Source organism: Schistocerca nitens, chromosome 1 (assembly GCF_023898315.1).
Source record: "Schistocerca nitens isolate TAMUIC-IGC-003100 chromosome 1, iqSchNite1.1, whole genome shotgun sequence".
NCBI lineage: Eukaryota > Metazoa > Arthropoda > Insecta > Orthoptera > Acrididae > Schistocerca > Schistocerca nitens.
In genome coordinates this window covers 591,088,384-591,110,914 of record NC_064614.1, presented here as the reverse complement: position 1 = coordinate 591,110,914, position 22,531 = coordinate 591,088,384, and the positions used below count along the sequence as shown (strand labels likewise).

Sequence of the window (22,531 nt, the reverse complement as noted above, 5' to 3'; positions counted from 1 at the left end):
CACACACACACACACACACACGCACGCATACGTGCCAGATTAAGACTGCAATGGAATCATCCGTAATAAAAAGCGGTATCGTTCAAACCACCCCATGTGTTGTTGATGGGATTTTTCCACCTTCCACGCAGAAGGAATATAACGTGAAACGGAAAAGGTTAGAACGCGATGAAAACACCTAAGATGGCAGCGCTGCGATTGGTAATGAAAATTTTCTTAGCAAGTTTGGACTGGAAGCAGTTTCGCGTGGCGCCTGAGTCGTAGAGGCCGCGTCGAGTGTTTGCACCAACGTGTGAAGCGGTGACTCAAACACTCGCGCTGCTGCCGACGCCCGCCGCTCTTGTCCAAAGTACACTGACGGCCATTGAAACTGCAACACCAGGAATAAAGAAAACAACGAAATTTTATTTAGTGTGCGAGTTCAGTACATTAGGATGAAAACATTTTTCAGTTGGCAGGTGATTTGGTGGGAGCTCCGGCTTCAAAAAAATGGCTCTATCACAGCTGGAAATTATATTGATCTCCGATGCCATAAGGGTACGTCATTAGATGCTGCTTTAGCTCTGTGCCAATCAATTGTAGTGATTGGCGTTAGACACTCGGTAATCCATATTTTTTCAATGGATGAGATTTGTGGAGACAGCATTGGACAGGGCAACAGTCGAACACCCTCCGTATCGTGGTAGGTCATGATAGCACGGGCAACATGGGGCCTTGCGTTATCTTGTCGAAAGATAATGCCACAGATACTACGAAGAGAGGTCCTTAATACTTAAGAAAAGTAATGCTTGCTGTCCATATTACCAGCTTTGCGAACCAGACGTGATAATGTTGTGTACCCCATGTCACCCCATACCATTATGCTGGGTGCTGAGCCCGTAAGATGATGAGGAATGGTTTCTGGAAACGTTCGACGTGCTGATTGTCTGTCGATCTCTAGACGTCTGGATACTTGTCCTGGTGCAGATGTGCTCATTACCTGACTCATGGCGGAACCCATAGGAAATGCGGGCCCTGCAACAAACTTGTGATGTCACACTAGTCGCCTTGCCCGATATACAAGGGTTGGCTGAAAAGTAATGCCTCCACCTTCGTAACTCTTCAACAGTTGGCAGCATTGGTATGCGGCAGGTACAAATGGAGACAAATTGATTCAGAACGATCGTCGTATCAGACAGAAATTGCAAGCACAATCGACAATTCACAAGAACGTCCGAAAGGAAAAGGGAAATGTTTTCCTGCAGCATGACAGTGCCAAACCACACACTTCACGTGCCACCACAGCAGAATTTCAGAGACTGAATCTCACCACCATAGGGCATTCTCCATACAGTCCAGGTTTAACACCGTCTGGCTTCCATCTGCTCCCAATAACGAAAAACATCTGCGGGGATATCATTACGCTTCTGATGAAGACGTTGAGAAAACTGTGAGACTGTGGTTGCGCAGACAGAGTGTCGACTTCTTCCTTGACGGCTTCAGAAAACTTGTTTATCGTTGGGAGAAACGTATGCAATTGGCTGGTGATTATATGGAAAAGTAAATAGTGGTAATTAAAGATCACATTCTAAGGAATATTTCGGGGTTTGATTTATTAAAATATTCCCATCCCAGCCCAATTAACGAAGATGGAGGCATTACTTTTCATTCAACCCTCTTACATTACGAACGCTCGGCTCCGTCCGCGGCTCCTGGGATATCAATACGTCAATGAAACGGTTGTCATAAAAGGTGTTAACTTTCTCATGTATTGTCGAGAACCTGCGTGTATTTAAACGAGCTGTTACGAGTTGTTAAAAGGTCTGAATTACTAACTCGCTTCCCGCTGGAGACGACCTCTGGAACTCGTAAGATCTTTAGTGTCACGTGCTGAGACGCACTCAAGGCACGTGACGTCGCTGTACGATCCTGCACAGCAGAGCGAACAATATGTCTTTCCTCTTTGGCGCTAGTCGCATGGGGGGTGTTCAGGTCTTTCATAGCGTTGAATATATGCCCGTCCTGAAACCATGAATTCCATATTCATATGACAGTTTTGGGATACATGATCCTCCGCTGACGAATTCCGGCACGTGCTGCTCGACGTTTGTCCTTACATGACAAATTTAAACGCATTTCTGAATTATACACAAAACGTATGTAGCCTTATTCGCACATACTTCTTGTGAGTGCGCTTAGTTGTCAATCATTTGCATATCCGAGGGAGCAGTACACGTCATACCAACTTGACATTTATTGCCTGCTTTCCCCATCGTGTTGTGTCTTATTACCTTGAGTTCTACGAAGGTGGCCCGCACGTTGTCATTAAAAGTAGGTCGTTATATCAGCTATTGGAAATAATGTACTCAATAACCAAAGTGCAAATAAAAGACTCATTCGTAGAACTAGCTTACTTGCATACGTGCAACGCCTCCGATAACAATAAAATCTGCGAACTGGTATGTTCGCAGTATCAAGCATAGTAGTTTTTGGAACACTATCTCTTGCTTGGGATTCCCATTCATCTGATTTTATTTACGTTTTATTGTTGGTGAATAATGGTATCATTTATCGTTTTAGCGAGCCACATCAATAGAGGTAGACAATTTGAACACTGCTACAGACTAAAGTTGATTTAGAAAAAGTTAATCATTCTGAAACAGGCCTTTCTCTAATAGTTTCAAATTCCTGAACATTAAATCCTAACCTCCTGTCGTTCGTTCTTCAAGCTCATAAAAGGCGTGTTCGATCTTCATTATCTACAAACTGTCTAACAGGAAAAGAAGATGTAAGGCTAACCTCAATCCAAAGCGTGATTTGAAAACCACGGTACTTCCGTAGGAATGGTATTATGATTGGTGGTATGCCCTTTCCTCCCTTTCGTGTTTGACTGACTTAGCCAGCCAGTTATATGAGGATGTAATGTTAAACATGGACTCCGAATCACGGCTCGATTTGACGTTTCTGACATTAGTAAATCATTGTCAGAGGTGAAAAAAGCGGTAAGTGACAAAAAATCTAGGACCATCTTGGGATGGTATGCCGAACCTTTGCATTTATAATTTGATGCCTACCAATGGGCCACATTAAATAACAGTTTACTTAGAGGTATAAGGGAAAGAAACAGCAGTGATATACGAAATAACTAATGTCAAGTTAGATAAGTTCCATTCCTTTGAGATATTGACTTACCAAAGAAAGTTGCATGCCATGAATTAACAGAAGATATGATGAATTCAGCAAACAAAAAAGGAATAATACTGAAACAATACATTATTCTACCAACATTCAAGATTTGTCCCAGGAGAATCTGCAGTTTAAGAATGCGATAAGTAAGATCTTATACCCCATCGATCATGGTAACATGTGGCAAGCAACATGTCAGGAAGTTGCAGGAAGTGATCGCGGTAGCTGTTGTAACTAGTGCTCCGGAACATTGTTTAAGGTTACAAACATGTTAGCAGCCGTTTTTGCAGCGTGCAAGTAGCGGTAGTGTTTTAAATATTTGGGCAGTTCTGGGAAAGAAGGACATGAGGCGAGTCGTCTGGAATAGAACTTCCATAGATAACTCTCCTCCTCCTCCTCCTCCTCCTCCTCCCCCCCCCCCTCTCCCCGCGCCCAACACGTCGCCGCGGTTGTTATTTTGGACAAATATCACACTAGGGATGCTGTACTGTCTCGCAACATACGCAATTTCGTTTAGTTGTGATCTATGAATCAGAGGCGAAACAAATTTGTAAAAACAATGGGTACCAGTATGGCTGTGACGTGTGAGATTCGGGCATTAACTCACTTTCAAATTCTAGTAAAAATTCCTGTCGAGTCTGTGAAGTTGGTGTGGACGAGGCAAGGAAAGAAACACTACTTCCAAAGTGGGCGTGACTGTCCAGCACAGGACTCGGCAAATTTCATGGTTCAGTCCAACTGACAAGTCGATGGAAGGGATTGATCTGATGACTATTATTGCTTTCCAGTTCCAGAAATTTCACGATTATTCTCCACGAAACTGTTACAACCATAGGTGCAGGCTTTCATGACGGCAGTACACAAAAAATAGTTCTTCACTAAGACGAGGTGTCAGAAACACGGACAACAGAAAAGTACTGTAAGGTAAGATATACAAATGCAAATGTTGCAGTTTATTTTCTCAACTCAGCGGAACTTATTAAGCTGTAGCATATGGTTGAACAATTTTCTGTACCTTCTATGCGCACCACATCCATTTCATCCTATCGATCGCCACTAAAGACACTCGGAAATTTTACGCTATGATTCTCCACAACACGACACCACACTTCGTGAGGAACCCTGGCTCCATCATCAGGTACGCTGTCGAAGTGGCTCCTTCAGACATGCTGTTGGCTTATACCGCCTTCCCCAGCGTGTACGGAACAGTGTTCCGTGCGTCGCCTTCATCTGAAGCGCGTACTTAGTGAATAGGTGGAAGTACTTTCGGCGGCTGCAGCGGTGGTATCGGCGGCATACCTGATGTTGCTCCGTCCGCCTCAGCAGTCTTCTGTTATGGTTGATGAGTACCTCTTGCTTCTCATTAATCACACTAAGGGTGGTTCCCACGCGCTGCTGAGAGTTTAGCCACAGTTACTGTTTCTCATTTGGTCTTTGGATCGTATTTAGATGGCTTAAGTGATGGCACAGACACATTATTTGCATCCTTGTACCAAAATGCTGCGACGATCGTATTCCGTAACTTGTAATTCGAACAAACAGTGCTCTACAACCATCGACTTGCTGGCTGTGATAAACGGGTTAGCTGCTGGCGTTCACGGGAGCGACCTGCTACTGTACGTGTCGTTAGACCTATATACTTTTCTCCTCACTGGCAGGGAACCTGGTATACCCATTCGAAGCCCTAGTTCGTCCAGTGTGGACAAAGCCTTTATCCGACAGACTGGCTCTTTTTCGGGAAAGAATTTACAGATCTCTACAAAACACCACGTTATGACAGTATTCTGTCCGCCAGCTAAAACTGGGAGCTATGGAACTTAAAGGTTGATCTGGGTCCACATAAGGCCGGGTCAGAGGATTGTTTGCCGAAATATTGCAGCCGTCGCTCATCGAGTGTGGACAGTACACCATGGACTGTTCTGACGATATCAAATGCCCTTCATGGAATGCTGTGACCTTGGTATCTTCACCGTGTTTATCGTGGTACAGCGCACTGATACGACTGGCTTGGGGAATATCTATCAGTTACGTGCATCTCTCATCCGCGTGGAACATGGACGCACCTGACCCTCCTTATATATGTGGCTATTTAATATAAAGTTATAGCTGCTTCTCGCATCCAGGCTGCCAAAGGCTGCTATGTCCTGTCCTCACTTAAACGGCATACATGCGTATATCATCTCAGTAGTTTTGCTTCGATTGCATCCATCACAGTGGTGCCTAGGTTCATTCTCATATGTATGTCTTTATTTTTAATTTATACTGTAGTGTCAGCCTACAGCAACACCTTCAGTATCTCAACTACATTGGCAATAAGTTCCTCCTTATTCTTTGAGCTATTTCCCAAATTTCTGCTCCAAACGTTGTTATATATCCTACAATAATTTCAAATATCCTATTATTCGTTTCTGATCTAACATGTGTGTTCCATGAAATTCCATTTAATTGTTTGCTGCTTTTCTACCTTGGCCAATGCGGTTCTTAATTTCGATTTTCCTGGATCCACCTTTATAATAATGAGTCCCAGATATTTAAAAGAGTTCACAGATCTTACTAACTCAGAATCTAACTTCAGGTCTTGATTCACTCCTCCAGTAACTAAATATTCCGTTTTCTCTAAATAAATCGCTAAACTCCATTTTTGGAAGTAATCACCATCGAAATGTAGCCGGCGTCAAGACTACCTACGACGCAAACGCCTGGCAGTTATTGTGAGTTTCGTTTGGTTTGTCCACGCACAAGTTTTTCTGCAAGTGAATGTACGCGGGCTGTTCGGAAAGTAAGGTCCGATCGGCTGCTAAATGGAAACCACAGTAAAAATCAAAGATGTTTCATTTGCAACAGTTAGCTATACCTCCCAGCTACTTCTCTTTATAGTCGCCGCTCCGACTTACACATTTTTCGTAGCGTTGTACCAACTTTCCGATATCCTCCTCGCAGAAAGCAGCCACCTCTGCTTTCCGCCACTTCTCTCTGCTGGTTTGCAGTTCGCTGTCTTAGTCAAGATGTAGTATTCACAGCCAGCGGTTCATGTGAGCAGAGACGAACATCTGGGGGAACCAGGTGACAGGGCTATATGGTGAGTGATCACACACTTTCCATTGAAAAAGCTTCAAGGGTGTCCTCATTGCCCCTGCAGTGTGCGGCGACCCAGAATTGTCACGAAGAAGAAAACAAATGACAGGTAAGCTATGTGGGGTTGCATGAAATCAGGCAGAACCTCACAACGGGCGCCGCACTTGGCGGGAGACACTATTTTCGAGACATCTTTACGCGCTCACTCGGAACTGAAAAATGCGACGTAACGCCATCGACAGCCATACTAGAGTCACTGCCCAATACATAGGTGCAAGGCTTCACCGGATTTTTACTGTCGTTACCATTTCGCGCCCTATGGGACTTTACTTTCAGAATAGCCCTCTGTTATCAGCATTGCAATGGATGAAGGGAGCACTCAGAAAAGATAGTGAACTGGTTGTGCTATTCCAGGTACTTCAGTCCTTTTGCTCCTACATTACGACACGATGTACACATTCATGACACGTACAGTGACTGGTGAAAGAAGCAAATCGCAAGCAAGGTTGAAATGCTGCATTTGACCATCATACATGTTTCTGTGGCTTACGGGTCGAAGCCAGCAGTGCCGATTCGGGTTCTACTTACGCAGTCGGCACTCGAAGATATCGTTGAAATCAGGACACCTGAAAAGAACGGAAAATTTCTTTTAGAACAAATACCGTAAACAATAATACATAGTATAATAATGGATAATATCGGTAACCGTATCTTATGGTATATGGAAGGAATATTAGCGCTTAACCATCCATCTACAACGAACTCATTACCGACGGAGCACAAGCTAGGAGTGGGGCGTTTGAGGAAGGGTGTCGGCCGTCCCATCTCAAAGTAATCACTCCGCTTTAAACGAATTAGAGAAATCACAGAAACCAAAGTCTGGATGGCCGGACATGAATATGAACTGCAATGGCTCTGAGCACTATGGGACTTAACTTCTGAGGTCATCAGTCCCCTAGAACTTAGATCTACTTAAACCTAACTAGCCTAAGGACATCACACACATCCATGCCCGAGGCAGGATTCGAACCTGCGACCGTAGCGGTCGCGCGGTTCCAGACTGTAGCGCCTAGAACCGCTCGGCCACTCCGGCCGGCGCACATCTTTAAGAGGAGTATTATGGTGCAGTGAACGTCCTAGAAATTACTCACGACAGATACTGATGTTCGATTCTCAGTGCTACACGCACCTCTCATTCCATGCATTCAGCGGAGTACGTCCACAAAAGCGGGAAAACTCGAGTGGTTTCCTGTCACGAGTGTCACTGTAACTGTTGGGTAATGAACCAAATTAATTTAAGGTGTATTGTTAACAGATTTCCCGATAAACTTACTGAAATATGTATCACCAAGGAATTGAACAATTCAGAGAAATGTTTGGTGGTATAAAAAGGATCCTATCCTATTGCCCCTTTACAGAATATCCTATAAGTCAAGGTTTCTTCATGTTGTAAGTATTTCCCAGTTGAGAATATTTAGGATGAATTTTTCTCTTTCAGCTCTCTCCTGTTAACCATGGAATATCTTTCACAAAAAAAAATATTCAGGACAGGAGGATTGTAGCTGCCTTGTTTGATCTGGAACAATTTTGTCTGTTAAAATGTGTGTGAGCGTGTTTATTTGTAAGTTATCTGTAACTGCTCGAGCCGAAGACGCAAAATTCTGATGAATAGCGTAAAAAATTCTTCCCGAAACCGCTGCTGATAATAGTCAATGGTCTTGTTTATTTCTTTATCTCGTGCAATTTACAAAATTATAGAGGCCGCTGTTACTGGTAGAAAGCTAGTAGCGTGTGACATCAAAAGTTGTAACAGGATTACTCAAGTAAAGGTATTACGATCGTATCTCTTGTGTTATTGTAGTAAAATTGCAAAATGTAGAGTTAAGTTCCGATCAACAAACAACATAAACCTTGTGGTTTTCTGTTTCTGTTTCAGTTTTTTCTTTGTAACCATTCAAATCGAGACATTTCTACCACCTGAAAGATAAATTTTGATTTTTCTCTTGTGTATTTTCTGGTAATATCTGATTTTGGTTGGGATATGCCACAGCGCTACTACATAACTACGTGATATCGATCGGTATGATCGCCAATTCAAACTCCTTGTGACCAAGGAAGCCACCGTAATTATATAGTTCTTGACTACATTATGTTACATTAATTTTAATACGCAGGAATTATTTTTCATGATTTGTTGATATAAGGGTCTCATTGGTCAATATTCATACTAGACACAGCTCTTTTAATGTTAATGAAGCATGCAATGTGTTAACTGTATACGATAAGCAAAATATGGTGTCTAGAGCAGGCCAGATTTAATCAGTCTTAACAAGACACAATGAGCAAATCAGCAGAGCCCCAATCCGCCCACGGTAGCTCGGTAATAAAAAAATTGAGTTAATCGATCAACAACGAACTTAAACGGATGTCTTACGACGTCCGCCCCGAGCAGATGCAAAGGAAAAAAAAAAAGTTCAGCGCGGCAAAATGTCAATCCAAAGGACTCCGGTTCGATTCCCCGCTGGGTCGGAAATTTTCCTCCGCTCAGGGACTGGGTATTGTGTTGTCCTAATAAGCATCATTTCATCCCCATCGACGCACAAGTCGCCGAAGTGGCGTCAAATCGAAAGACTTGCACCAGGCGAACGGTCTAACCGACGGGAGGCCCTAGTCACACGACATTTACATTTATTTTTTATTTAGCAGAGCCTCAGCTTATGATTAACACCCAGATTTACTCATGCGTGAGTCCTTGTTCAGCACATAATTTGACCTCGTCATATGTGTTCCCCAGCCATATACTTTGTCAAGAGCAAATAATTCTCCTCTTGTGGCTGCCGTTACCCAATTCTCCACTAAGTCCAGGAGAAGCAAACTTCGCGGAGTCGTGGGAGAGTTTCTGTGGGAGAATGAGTCACAAATTTTACATCGATCGAGTGTTTCTGATGGAAAAGCACTGCCCACTTAAGGTGCGTGCCCTGCTTCGAATCTCAGTCCGGCACACACTGCTCTCTTGCTTTATGCCAGTTCATATGATGAATTCTTCTGTCACTTATCGATAGGGCAACTTCGTGTTCATGGTTGAAAAACAAACAAACTGCGTTTTTGTTCTACTAATATTTGCTTATTTCGAATCAGTTTTAAGTTTATTTCGCAATCGTCATGGAACAATTGACTAGACGCTAGATGTGTAGGAAACCAAACATTAGAAACAAAAATATTGCGTACGTAAACAGAATCTTTGTTCGCGACTTTACATGAAAAGTGTCAGCTTGAAGGTTCATCATTCACGTTATGTGCCAAACACGTTTAAGTACAGTTTATAAGACAGACAGTAAGAAACACAGTAGGTAACGACAACATGGTATTAAAGTATACAACTGGTATGAATATAATATTGAAGGTTAGGAGTAAAAAGCAAAATTCGGTATTCTATTGTGATATATATGAGTTGTGGAGATGAATATAGTCATTGCCGTTGATGCCTGAGAGTATGTGGCTGGTTGATTGGATCTTGTGAAGCTTAAGAGTGGGAACGTTCACGGCTGTAGACGATCATTCAGAACATGGTGGTGAGCTTAGTGTCTACTTACCGCAAGTGCTTCATATCACAGACACAGAAGTGCTACAGGTAGCCAACAGTGCAAAACAACTTATTTGAAGCACTTACCTCGAAACCCCCAGCAGGTTCTGAATTATCAGTTACAGCTGAGCACGTCCCCAGTCTTACGTTTCACATGATGTAGTCAGTCAACCATATACTCTCAAACATCAATCCCAATAACGACATTCATCTCCACAACTTATACCGCAATAAGATAATATATCTTGCTATAAGTTTTACGTGCAACCTTTTTATACTATATTCGCGTGGCTTGTACAGTGTGTGTTTCCCTTATGTACTGTATTTTTTACTATCCATCTTGTAAAGTACAATTTAATACTGTAATTTAATGTGCTTGATGCATAACATGAATGATGAAAGCTTAGTTTGACGTTTCTGGTGTAATGTCACGATGAAAGATTTTGTGTGTCTTGATAGTGACATCATAGTGTAACACATGCCATCACGACACCGCTGATCATTTTTGTTGTACAATACGACGGCAGCGCTCCAAGCGGACAGAAATCTACACTTTGAATACGATATCGGATGAGTGCGAATTGATTTGTATGTGATTTTTACAGTAGCGAGAGTGTGTAGTGTCATAACAATCGACACTAACTAAAACATGACACTAAATTTGTCTTTCTTCAGTTTCCTAGGAAACTGGGAAGTATGAATCGGTACATTACAGGTACATTCTCGGAACCTACAGATATTTAATGATGAATATCGATTTTATTTTAAGAACAAAAAATGGCTGGTTAACAGCAGAAAATCCGACCTTTTGAGGAAGGCGGCACACTTCTACTCCACAACGTGAAGTTTTGTTCGCTACAATTCCAGTCAAATCAGTGTATGTGGAACGTAGGAAACTTGCATGGAATGCAATACATGCATTATTGGACGTATCAATACGCCACCACAACTGTATCTGATCGGAAAAATCAACAAGCGTGGTAATAAAACCTCAACAGCAATGAAACTGTTTTCCAATTCAGAAGAAACCAATATCGCAGTTGTTGGTGTATCTTGGGCACAAACGTGAAGAATCATCAACAGATTCGCTTTTGAAGCATAAGTAATTATTACGTTTACAAAAACATTTGTGTTTCAGAAAGTCGAGTGAACCATAAAAACGTGCTAATGAATCACACCCTACACAGGCACAAGTTTCTGCGGCACCCATGTCCCCATCACCAAAAAACAAAATAATACAACGAGAGACACAGTTTCACGAAACTAGCGGTTATCTATTGCGGCAGGATACCTTGCAAGTGACCGTTCATTCGAAGACATAAAATTTACAAGTGCAGTTCAACCATATTTGAGAATTAGTAATAGAAACGTGTCATGCAATAATACTGCACTGAAGGATTATATTTGGGTAATTAAGGTACACACACACACACACACACACACACACACACACACATACATACATACACTCCTGGAAATTGAAATAAGAACACCGTGAATTCATTGTCCCAGGAAGGGGAAACTTTATTGACACATTCCTGGGGTCAGATACATCACATGATCACACTGACAGAACCACAGGCACATAGACACAGGCAACAGAGCATGCACAATGTCGGCACTAGTACAGTGTATATCCACCTTTCGCAGCAATGCAGGCTGCTATTCTCCCATGGAGACGATCGTAGAGATGCTGGATGTAGTCCTGTGGAACGGCTTGCCATGCCATTTCCACCTGGCGCCTCAGTTGGACCAGCGTTCGTGCTGGACGTGCAGACCGCGTGAGACGACGCTTCATCCAGTCCCAAACATGCTCAATGGGGGACAGATCCGGAGATCTTGCTGGCCAGGGTAGTTGACTTACACCTTCTAGAGCACGTTGGGTGGCACGGGATACATGCAGACGTGCATTGTCCTGTTGGAACAGCAAGTTCCCTTGCCGGTCTAGGAATGGTAGAACGATGGGTTCGATGACGGTTTGGATGTACCGTGCACTATTCAGTGTCCCCTCGACGATCACCAGTGGTGTACGGCCAGTGTAGGAGATCGCTCCCCACACCATGATGCCGGGTGTTGGCCCTGTGTGCCTCGGTCGTATGCAGTCCTGATTGTGGCGCTCACCTGCACGGCGCCAAACACGCATACGACCATCATTGCCACCAAGGCAGAAGCGACTCTCATCGCTGAAGACGACACGTCTCCATTCGTCCCTCCATTCACGCCTGTCGCGACACCACTGGAGGCGGGCTGCACGATGTTGGGGCGTGAGCGGAAGACGGCCTAACGGTGTGCGGGACCGTAGCCCAGCTTCATGGAGACGGTTGCGAATGGTCCTCGCCGATACCCCAGGAGCAACAGTGTCCCTAATTTGCTGGGAAGTGGCGGTGCGGTCCCCTACGGCACTGCGTAGGATCCTACGGTCTTGGCGTGCATCCGTGCGTCGCTGCGGTCCGGTCCCAGGTCGACGGGCACGTGCACCTTCCGCCGACCACTGGCGACAACATCGATGTACTGTGGAGACCTCACGCCCCACGTGTTGAGCAATTCGGCGGTACGTCCACCCGGCCTCCCGCATGCCCACTATACGCCCTCGCTCAAAGTCCGTCAACTGCACATACGGTTCACGTCCACGCTGTCGCGGCATGCTACCAGTGTTAAAGACTGCGATGGAGCTCCGTATGCCACGGCAAACTGGCTGACACTGACGGCGGCGGTGCACAAATGCTGCGCAGCTAGCGCCATTCGACGGCCAACACCGCGGTTCCTGGTGTGTCCGCTGTGCCGTGCGTGTGGTCATTGCTTGTACAGCCCTCTCGCAGTGTCCGGAGCAAGTATGGTGGGTCTGACACACCGGTGTCAATGTGTTCTTTTTTCCATTTCCAGGAGTGTATATATTGAAGAGCCAAAGAAACTGGTACACCTGCCTAATATCGTTTAGAGCCACATCTAGCACCCAGAAGTGCCACAACACGACTCGACTAATGCCTGAAGTGGTGCTGGAGGGAATTGACATCATGAATCAAAAAATGTTCAAATGTGTGTGAAATCTTATGGGACTTAACTGCTAAGGTCATCAGTCCCTAAGCTTACACACTACATAACCTAAATTATCCTAAGGACAAACACACACACCCATGCCCGAGGGAGGACTCGAACCTCCGCCGGGACCAGCGCCCAGACCGCTCGGCTAATCCCGCGCGGCACATCATGAATCCTGCAGGGCTGTCCATAAATCCTTAAGAGTACGAGGGGATGGAGCTGTCTTCTGAAGAGCACGTTGCAAGGCATCCCATATATGCTCAATTATGTTCATGTATGGGGACTTTGGTGGCCAGCGCAAGTATTTAAACTCAGAAGAGTGTTCCTGGAGCCACTCTGTAGCAATTCTGGACGTGTGGGGTGTCGCATTGCCTGCTGGAACTGCCCAAGCCCGTCGGAATACATAATGGACATGAATGGGTGCAGGTGATCAGACAGGATGCTTACGTACGCGTCACCTGTCAGAGCCGTATCTAGGCGTATCAGGGGTCACACATCACTCCAACTGCACACGCCCCACACCATTACAGAGCCTCCACCAGCCTGAAGAGTCCCCAGATGACAGGCAGAGTCCGTGGATTCATGAGGTTGCCTCCATACCCATACACGTCCATTCGCTCGATACAATTTGAAACGAGACTCGTTGGAGCAGGCAAGGTGTTTCCGGGCATCAACAGTCCAACGTTGGTGTTAGCGGGCACAGGCGAGGCGTAAAGCAAGGGTACAGGAGTGGGTCTTCGGCTCCGAAAGCCCATATCGATGATGTTTCGTTGAATGGTTCGTACGCTGACACTTTTTGATGGCCCAGTATTGAAATCTGCAGCAATCTGCGGAAGGGTTGCACTTCCGTTACGTTGAACGATTCTCTTCAGTCGTCGTTGATCCTGTTTTTATAGGATCTTTTATGGCTGCAGCGATGTCAGAGATTCGATGTTTTACCGGATTCCTGATATTCACGGTACACACGTGAAACGGTCATACGGGAAAATCCTCACGTCATCGCCACCTCGGAGATGCTGTGTCCCATGGACCGTGCGCCGACTATAACACCACGTTCAAACTCATTTAAATCTTGATAACCTGCCATTGTAGCAGCAGTAACCGCTCTAAAAACTGCGCCCAACACTTGTCTGATGCAGACGTTGCCGACCGCAGCGCCGTATTCTACCTGTTTACATATTTCTGTATTTGAATACGCATACCTTTACCAGTTTCTTTCGCACTGTCTGTCTCTAACTTAGTTACCCAGATATAATACTTCAGTGCAGTTTTTAAGAAAATTTTCCTTTGTGGCCGTTCCCTATATTTTCTGAGCAACAAATTACACAATTCATCATTCTTAACAATTCTGTTTTCGTACTCGTCTGTCCTAACATCTCACAATGGCGGCAGTGCTTTATACTTTTTGATGCACTCTAATTGAAATCCTCTTTCTTCTTATTTTGAACTCATTTTCCACACTACAATAACAAACCTAATCTCCTTGGTCTGTGTAGCACAGGAGATACTGTCAAGGAAATTGTCAATACTGCCCACAGACGACACAACATTTACAGGCAGCGCAATATATTTCCATAATTTTTTGATGTTCTCAGCATTACTGCACATCCTCCTAGTCTAGCTCCTAGACAGTCAATATTATTGCTCATAAGGGAAATATCATTAGTCTTTTGACTGCCTAGGGGCCGCTTAAGGGTACACTAACAATGGAGCTGCGCTAAGCTGCAAGAGCGACGCTATTGGTGACAATCGAAAAGGTATTCCCGTAGCAGCGTTAACGTTGCGTCGCCGCTATGGGCCAGTGGGTCGGCTGTGGCGACACAAGGCGAGCAGCAGTATCCGTGTGTTTGTCCTGTGGCAGCGCTCCTTCAATGAACTGAGGCTAACCTCCCCTGCGAGGCGGCTGCAGTCGCGCAACAACAAAGCGCCGCGTGTCTCTTAGGTTGCCTTCCGCTCACACGAAAGGAGTGCTGCCGCTCGACAGATTTAGGGACACTGTGTCGCCACAGCAGCCGCACCTGAATCGTTCCTTTAGATGCTGAGCAGCGACAAGAGCGCCGACGATCACTGCTAGTGTTTAGTCCGCTAGTACCGAGGGTGGATGTCGGGAGTTTTATTGGTGAAATACGCTCCAATACTGTATTACAGGATCATAAAGACAAAAAAACACCATAATTAGGTTCGATTTTGGCAAATTTTGAAATGAAATAACACTTAAATTGAAAACAAAACATATACAGGAAAGTTTATTTTCACACTAATGAGTGTAATAAGTAACTTCGGATCCTGACAAATATAAATGTTAAAGAGATTACGAATATTTGGGGCCCATTAATTTGGTATTCTGTAGGAGGTTTGATTAGTTGATTAAATTTTGCAGAAAGCAAATGTATTTCACATTATAGTCGGCCACAGCTTCAGAATGCTGTACTTACTTGGCTAATATTCTCAATCTGGAAAAAAGAAGAGCAAATTCTAATGGTCTTCGCGTTCGTGACAGCATAATGTTGAAATATCCTTTGTCAACTTCTAACTCATACCTCCCGTTAGTTGTATAAATATTTATGAATCTAGAATTAGATTCAACCACTCTTCGTAAGCCAACAAAACATTATGTTTGGAGTTTTTGAACACAGATCCAGAATTATCAGGGCAAATAATTCGAATTCGTTTTCCATACACACTTTCTAAGCAATCAGAAATATCCGAATATTGTAGTACACATTCACTATTATTCTGAATTCGTCGACGTCTACAAATTTCATTTTTGACAATCCTGCCGCATAACGTAAGTTACCTCTCTTGCGATTTTCATGACATTTACAACTCCAACAAGAAAAGACAACACTAGGCTTATGAGAGACTGACCATAGACAGATGTCTGTAAAAATTGTAATTCAGAAAAACACTTGTATTTCTTCAATTGATTTTGTATTTATCGTTGTGTGGTGGGGTTTTTCGAGAGTGAAGTATTTTCAAAACCTCACGGTTTAGTTTTTCAGGAACTACAGAACGAAATAAATGGAAAAGCTTGACTGATAAATGTAGCACAACTTTGGCTTCATTCCAAAGCTAAACCAAACACGCTGCTCACCATCCTGCCCCACCTTGTAATCAAAGCTCCGTCACGAACGCCTCATAAAAGCTAAGAGCAACGCTTCGCTTTGTCGCTGCTCTCTTCGACCCTCGTATAGTCCATTATGGCTACAACATAACCTAAGGCAGAAAGCCTCTTAGAGCTCTTTGTTAGATTTGGAAGAGCCTTCTGTCAGTTTTGATACGACTATCATCGTAAAACAAGTAATTTTTTTTATAGCGTAGCTAAAGAATAAAGTAAAAGAATTACAAGCCAGGATCGCTTAAATCTGTTTACTAGATAACCGGTATCAACACACTAAAGGTGCCATCATCGGATCTGAATGTAGATTAACATTCACATCCGATGATGGCACCTTTAGTGTGTTGAAATTGGTTATCTAGTAAACAGATTTAAGCGAGCTTGGCTTTTGAATTATTTCTACAACAGAGTGATCGCCCCACTACGCACTATGTGTTCAGTGTAAAAGAATTATGCCGACGTTAAAATAAGATTATTAGCTTGTATCCCATTGGCCTGAGTCATGCATTGTTCATATGCTTGTGTTATACAATTTGTATTAACAACAACAAGAAAAATTTCTAATTAATGTTAAAGTGATGCTTTTCGTACCTCTTCGTGCGTGAGTGCTGTTTTCATAAAAAGGGAGACTTCGAACGATTTTGGTTTTGGAATACTGTCATTGGTAATTTCACACAACCGTGGAAAGCTGCGGCTATATCTAAGTCTGGTAGAGAAAATGAAAGCAGTACATTTGAAACGTGGCTATGTGCTGGAATGTCAACGCTTCAGATAAGCCATAGTTTTAAGAGCCAGCTAAGAGTATGAGGTGACTTCTGAAAGAAACCCTGTTGTGGTACGGGCAATGAAGCTAAAGTTATAGCCTTCTTAATTAAGCGAGCGCCTATTAGAATGCAACCGGATAGCAGACAGACGGACGGCCAGAGCGGAGATAGCGTGCCGAAGGGTTACTATAACAACAGAGTAGGGCGCGGCAAGCCAGTACGGTGCCTTTCAAGAACGTGAAGGCGGAAGGACACAGAAAAGCCAGGGGTAGCTTAGAAATATGACGCAGCATCCATAGGCGGACAAAAAAAAAAAAAAAAAGGCTCTGAGCACAATGGGACTTAAGTTCTGCGGTCATCAGTCCCCTAGAAATTAGAACTACTTAAACCTACCTAACCTAAAGACATCACACACATCCATGCCCGAGGCAGGATTCGAAACTGCGACCGTAGCGGTCGCGCGGCTCCAGACTGTAGCGCCTAGAACCGCTCGGCCACACCGGTCGGCACAGGCGGACACCCCTTGGGGATGATGAAGGTGGATTGTTCCGACCAGAAGCTGCGGAAGGGTAAAAATGTAGTTCGTTTGAAAAACCTTTAAATTAGAGCAGAGGGCCAGAGTAAAATTTGCAGAAGAGTATAAATCAAAAGTGTTGTTGTTGTTGTTGTGGTCTTCAGTCCTGAGACTGGTTTGATGCAGCTCTCCATGCTACTCTATCCTCTGCAAGCTTCTTCATCTCCCAGTACCTACTGCAACCTACATCCTTCTGAATCTGCTTGGTGTATTCATCTCTTGATCTCTCTCTACGATTTTTACGCTCCACGCTGCCCTCTAATATTAAATTGGTGATCTCTTGATGCCTCAGGACATGTCCTACCAATCGATCCCTTCTTCTAGTCAAGTTGTGCCACAAACTCCTCTTCTCCCCTATTCTATTCAATACCTCCTCATTAGTTATGTGATCTGCCCACCTAATCTTCAGCATCCTTCTGTAGCACCACATTTCGAAAGCTTCTATTTTCTTCTTGTCTGTGTATATGCGCAGAAAGCAACAGGTAAAATGTGTCTGTTTTAAGGGAAGAGATGGTGGCTGACGTCACAAGCGGTTTAGTGGGGGAGAAGGGGAGCAAAGCACACCATTATTGAGGACTAGCGGTTCCACGGGGGAGCAGTACGGATGGCCGGCAGTTACGCTCCCGCAAGATTACAAACTAAGCTTTGCTTTTTAGCTAAATCTGAATAAGGCCGTGACAAAGTAACGTTCGCGTAGGTGGTGAAGTTATTTTGACCATGAATGAATGTTTATCTTAATATGTGACAATTATTGAGGTGTAGACGCAAATAGTTAATTGAGCAAAGCTAGCGCATGCAACAACGCGACAGTCATTGAACACGGTAAGTCGGCTGTAGTGCTCGTCCTGCTGTTGCAATTCTGTTTTTGTTTTCTGCCAACGATCATTATGACCAATTGGTTATGATCATGCTTATTTTTATGTGGGGTCTCAAGTGTAAGTAAAGACTTAGTTCCGTGGCATCCGGCAATACAAAATCCTGGCCTTGTGCATTAAAAGACCCGCGTGGCAACTGAGTGAATTATATTAATGCGATCACAATTGGGATTAGCCTGATTGAGACAACAACCAAATGCAATCGGTGTCCGACAGTAGTCTTAAACCCACTTAGAAGGGCATGTCCGTCTGACCGCTATCTGGCTGGATTCTGGCGTGCAAACTACGATTTTGCAATTTGTTTTTAGTGAATCGTATGAAAGGATTTTGAGGCCAACGTGTCTCTAGAATATAATTGCTTTTATCAGAGCTGCGTTGCATTATTTAGTAGCTTTGCTAACTCCAGAACCCACAGGGTGCCGAATAACGTACGAGCGGCTGATCTGCAGGTAAGATTACAGGTCGAGAAAGTGCGGAGGCTGACTACGCTGCCGCACACCCCTGTAAATCTACCGCTTACCGAACCAGGCAGTCCAATGGGTTCAGTCCGTTATAAGTTAGGGTTTGTCACTCCGCAGAGGGAATGTTACAAAGTGGTACATCGGCCTAGGGAATGTTACACATTCTGCATGAGGTTCCAATCGTGAAACCTATTCATCAAGTGAATCTCCTCTGACAACAAATGGTTCAAATGGCTCTGAGCACTATGGGACTTAACTTCTGAGGTCATCAGTCCCCTAGAACTTAGAACTACTTAAACCTAGCTAACCTAAGGACATTACACACATCCATGCCCGAGGCAGGATTCGAACCTGCGACCGTGGCGGTCGCACGGTTCCAGACTGTAGCGCCTAGAACCGCTCGGCCACTCCGGCCGGCCCTCTGACAACACTTTGATAACAATGGGGCCATTTTAATTTTTGTGTAACATTAATTACAGACAATAAACAGCAGATAAGAGTACAAATAAGTACAGTAATAAAGTTCTGAGTTTTAATTTTTACCAGTTGTATGGAACCCACACCAACTGAAATGTGAAATTATAAGAATATTTCAAAGTACCTATAGTGTAAAAAGTAACATACTCGTATATTTTGGTTACGAATTAATGAGGAATAGATGGACAAAAATTTTCTGTACCTCGGGTGAAACTGCATTGAAAAAAACTATTTTCAGTAAAGAGGTTCCGAAGAAATCTGATTTTGATAAGTTGGGGCGAGTTTGATGACATCGATCCTGGAAAGTGAGAGACGGCCATCACACAACGGCAGTTATAGCTGCAGCTAACCATTGCATACATTTTATGAAAACTGTGAAGCAGCGTTCGAAGTACAGATTTGCGCCACGACTGAGTTCTCAGAATATCGAGAAGGAAATGACATGCGCTGCCGTCTCCTATCCCCACGCTCGGAATAAACGTGTTTAACGACCCTTAATCGACAGTCACTAGGGAAGGAATCATTTCGTTTTCGTAGCGTGTTGCAAAACAGCACGAAACGTACGCGAAGTAAATCAGTTACATTAAAAGCGTATAATTTCGCATGTAAATGAGAGTTTAACATCTTGACACAGAAACGTTATTAGAGACGGAGAACCGAGCTACCAGTTGGGTGTAGATCGGAAAGGAAATTCGTAACAATTGTCTTGAATAACCGGTCTGTCACTCGTGTGGAGTATTTTAGGGAACAACAAAGAATGTAAATAAGGTTGCCCAAACGGTGATACGGATCCCATTCGGGCGGTACCCAAGTCCAGTGGCTGAACAATGCGTGACCTATCTCCATACCAACGAAGACAATATGGCTATGGCTATGAAAGAAGGCCTTCTTATAATGTGAAAATAATCATACTATGAGTCTAGATCTCAAAAGTTTCGCGCTGTCGAAAATAAAATAGTGCACTTGAAGGACTCACAATGAAAACGAAAGTTATGTGAACTGCTTAGCAGAAAAAAGAAGTAGGACTGGTTTCAGATTACAAAACATTCCTTTCTTTCCTAAATAAAATGATGAAAAAATCCAAAAACATTTGTCTAATGCCAGAAATAAGTAATTATGTAATAAATTTACATCTTTGTGGGCAGTTGTTAAAAGAGAAAGAAGTACTAATTTTAAGTGCTGCATGTCGTAATGTAAACAGCCGTCTTATGGGTAACGAAATCCTGGAATTTTTACGCCGATGTTCCAATAAATAGAAAGAAATAAGTGAGAGTGCAAGACTTTTGCAATTCGAAAATTCTGTAGCGTCAGTGGAAGGCGAATGCTGATGTACACGGGTTTTCAAGTTTTTCTAAGTAGCTTTCAGCTGCTACGGATAACAAAGCCTTCTTCTAGTTCCACAATCTACTGAAATCATCCAAGATGTGGACCCTCCAGTTGATTCTTGCAGCAGGACAATACATTGCTGGAACGGATTTAATAGCTGACAGTATTTAGTAACAATATCTTTAGCTGCAGTAGTATTAAAGGTTCTCGAGCAAATACCCTGAAACTATAATCTTGCCCATCTTGTCATACGTCAAGACTTCTCTGAAAGGACAGGAGTTTTCATTTGATGAACGGCTCCTGATGGTGTGGTGCGATTACTGTGCCCATGTGACTGGGGACACTTGGAAAAAAGATCTGATGATTGACGGAGGGAAGAGGAAACTGTTATGTACGAAGATACCTGATCAGTGTCACTAAATTCGACCCCTATTTCATCTATACGTCAAATCGCCAAGTGATGGCACAGGAAAAGGTAAAACTGGAGGAAGCGCCAGAGGATGTTTAGCAAAGGAAAGAAAAAAGCTTTTGATTACTGTCGTGGAATTTTCGAACTGCAAGAATTTCTTGTTGTGGTTGTATCTTATGATACTACGCGGGAAATAATTATCGTATTTGAGGCAGAGAATAGTTTTGGTAAACACCTTACGGGAGTAATAGCTTTAATTCTTAGCCAAGTCAGAATACGTTGCTGAGTTGGAGTAAAGTACAAATGTTAAAAATAAAATTCAGACGTTCTGATTTCGATTTGCTGTGGCTCTTTTAACAACTTCAGCCATGCACGTTACTTTGTAAAAACAGATATATTGAGAGGATGGGTTAGTCAGTAACTCACTGGCCAACAATAAAAATGTTTTGGGCTAAAAAATAACTTATCCTCGTATATTTCTGCCTGCTGAATTCAAAAATCACGATAAAAATGAGTGATTAGCTCTTCCTTTGCAGATAGAATGACATGTCGGTTGTTTTTCGGTCTACATTTTTAATTTAGGGCTGATTTTGTTTTTGGAGTTGTGACACGTATTAAATGACAAAACACAACATTCTCCAGCTGCTTATGGATTAAAAACATTATTATTCTTGCTTAGGCTGTGAGTTTCATGTTTTTTGTGTTGTGATTACTACACAATTTCTGGTTCCCACGGCTTCTGAAGTGTAAAATTTGTTAAACCAAAATGCCACAAAAATGTGTAAATTTAGTGAATAATTTTGGTTACATATGTAGTGAAATGACATTTTCGTCATATAAATACAATCTGACGTCTGTTATGAAGACTGTCTACCAGCATTATTTTGCCAGGAAGCTACAAACCATACAGATAACGGCTATTTCTACTTGATTCCACCTGCAAAGACAGGATTGAAAATGAAAAAAAAAGAGGAATAGTTCAGTACCTTACTCTTCCATCTGCTATTCGACCTGTTCCACATTCAGATGGTTTCTCAGTTCCTATTCCATACCTAAAGTTGTGAGCCTGAAGCAGAAAATGACGAGGGATGAGAACCCAACAAGGCGACCACATCCCACGAGTCTGATCTTTACGTAAAAGATGATAAACCTAGTTGTGGAACTGTCACTAATGAATATGAAGAAAGATTTCATTAGGACGTTTTTGTAATGGAACGAAGATATCAGGTCCGTTGGAATGAAGTAATGTTTGCACATTACTGCTGGTCTGTTATGTAGCGAGGCTCCAGAACTCACTTACCACATAATTCTCTTCTGACCCATCTAAGGGCCACGCATTCTTCTTACTTCAATCTGGAACTCTTAGAACGTGACTGTCATTAAAGGAATGCCAAATGGACTTTAATTGTTGTTGAAATATGTAATTAAAATGTATCGCCTTCTCTTCATCCATTGAAATAGAATAGTTCCACCTATTGTATATCAGAGAAAGCTGAGCTAAGATTTTTTTCTTTGTCATATTGGTTTTTCTCAACTCGAAATTGAGCAAACATTCAATTTCTCTTTTCGTGAACAGTGTAATGCCACCGTGAAATTCCTCGTAGCTTCTTGCCCTACAGTACTACGGGTCTGTTTCTATTACCACCCTTGGGGACGGTGCGACAA

The 22,531-nt window shown here is 43.2% G+C and overlaps 1 protein-coding gene across 1 annotated transcript in view; it reads right to left on the bottom strand.

Moving 5' to 3' along the window:
- LOC126236487 (venom protease-like) overlaps positions 1–22,531 on the bottom strand; it is a 217,535-nt gene that overhangs the window by 172,711 nt on the left and 22,293 nt on the right. The window contains exon 2 of the mRNA XM_049945837.1: positions 6,829–6,866. The gene's annotated coding sequence lies outside the window, so the exon portion shown is untranslated. The remainder of the gene's footprint in view (positions 1–6,828; positions 6,867–22,531) is intronic.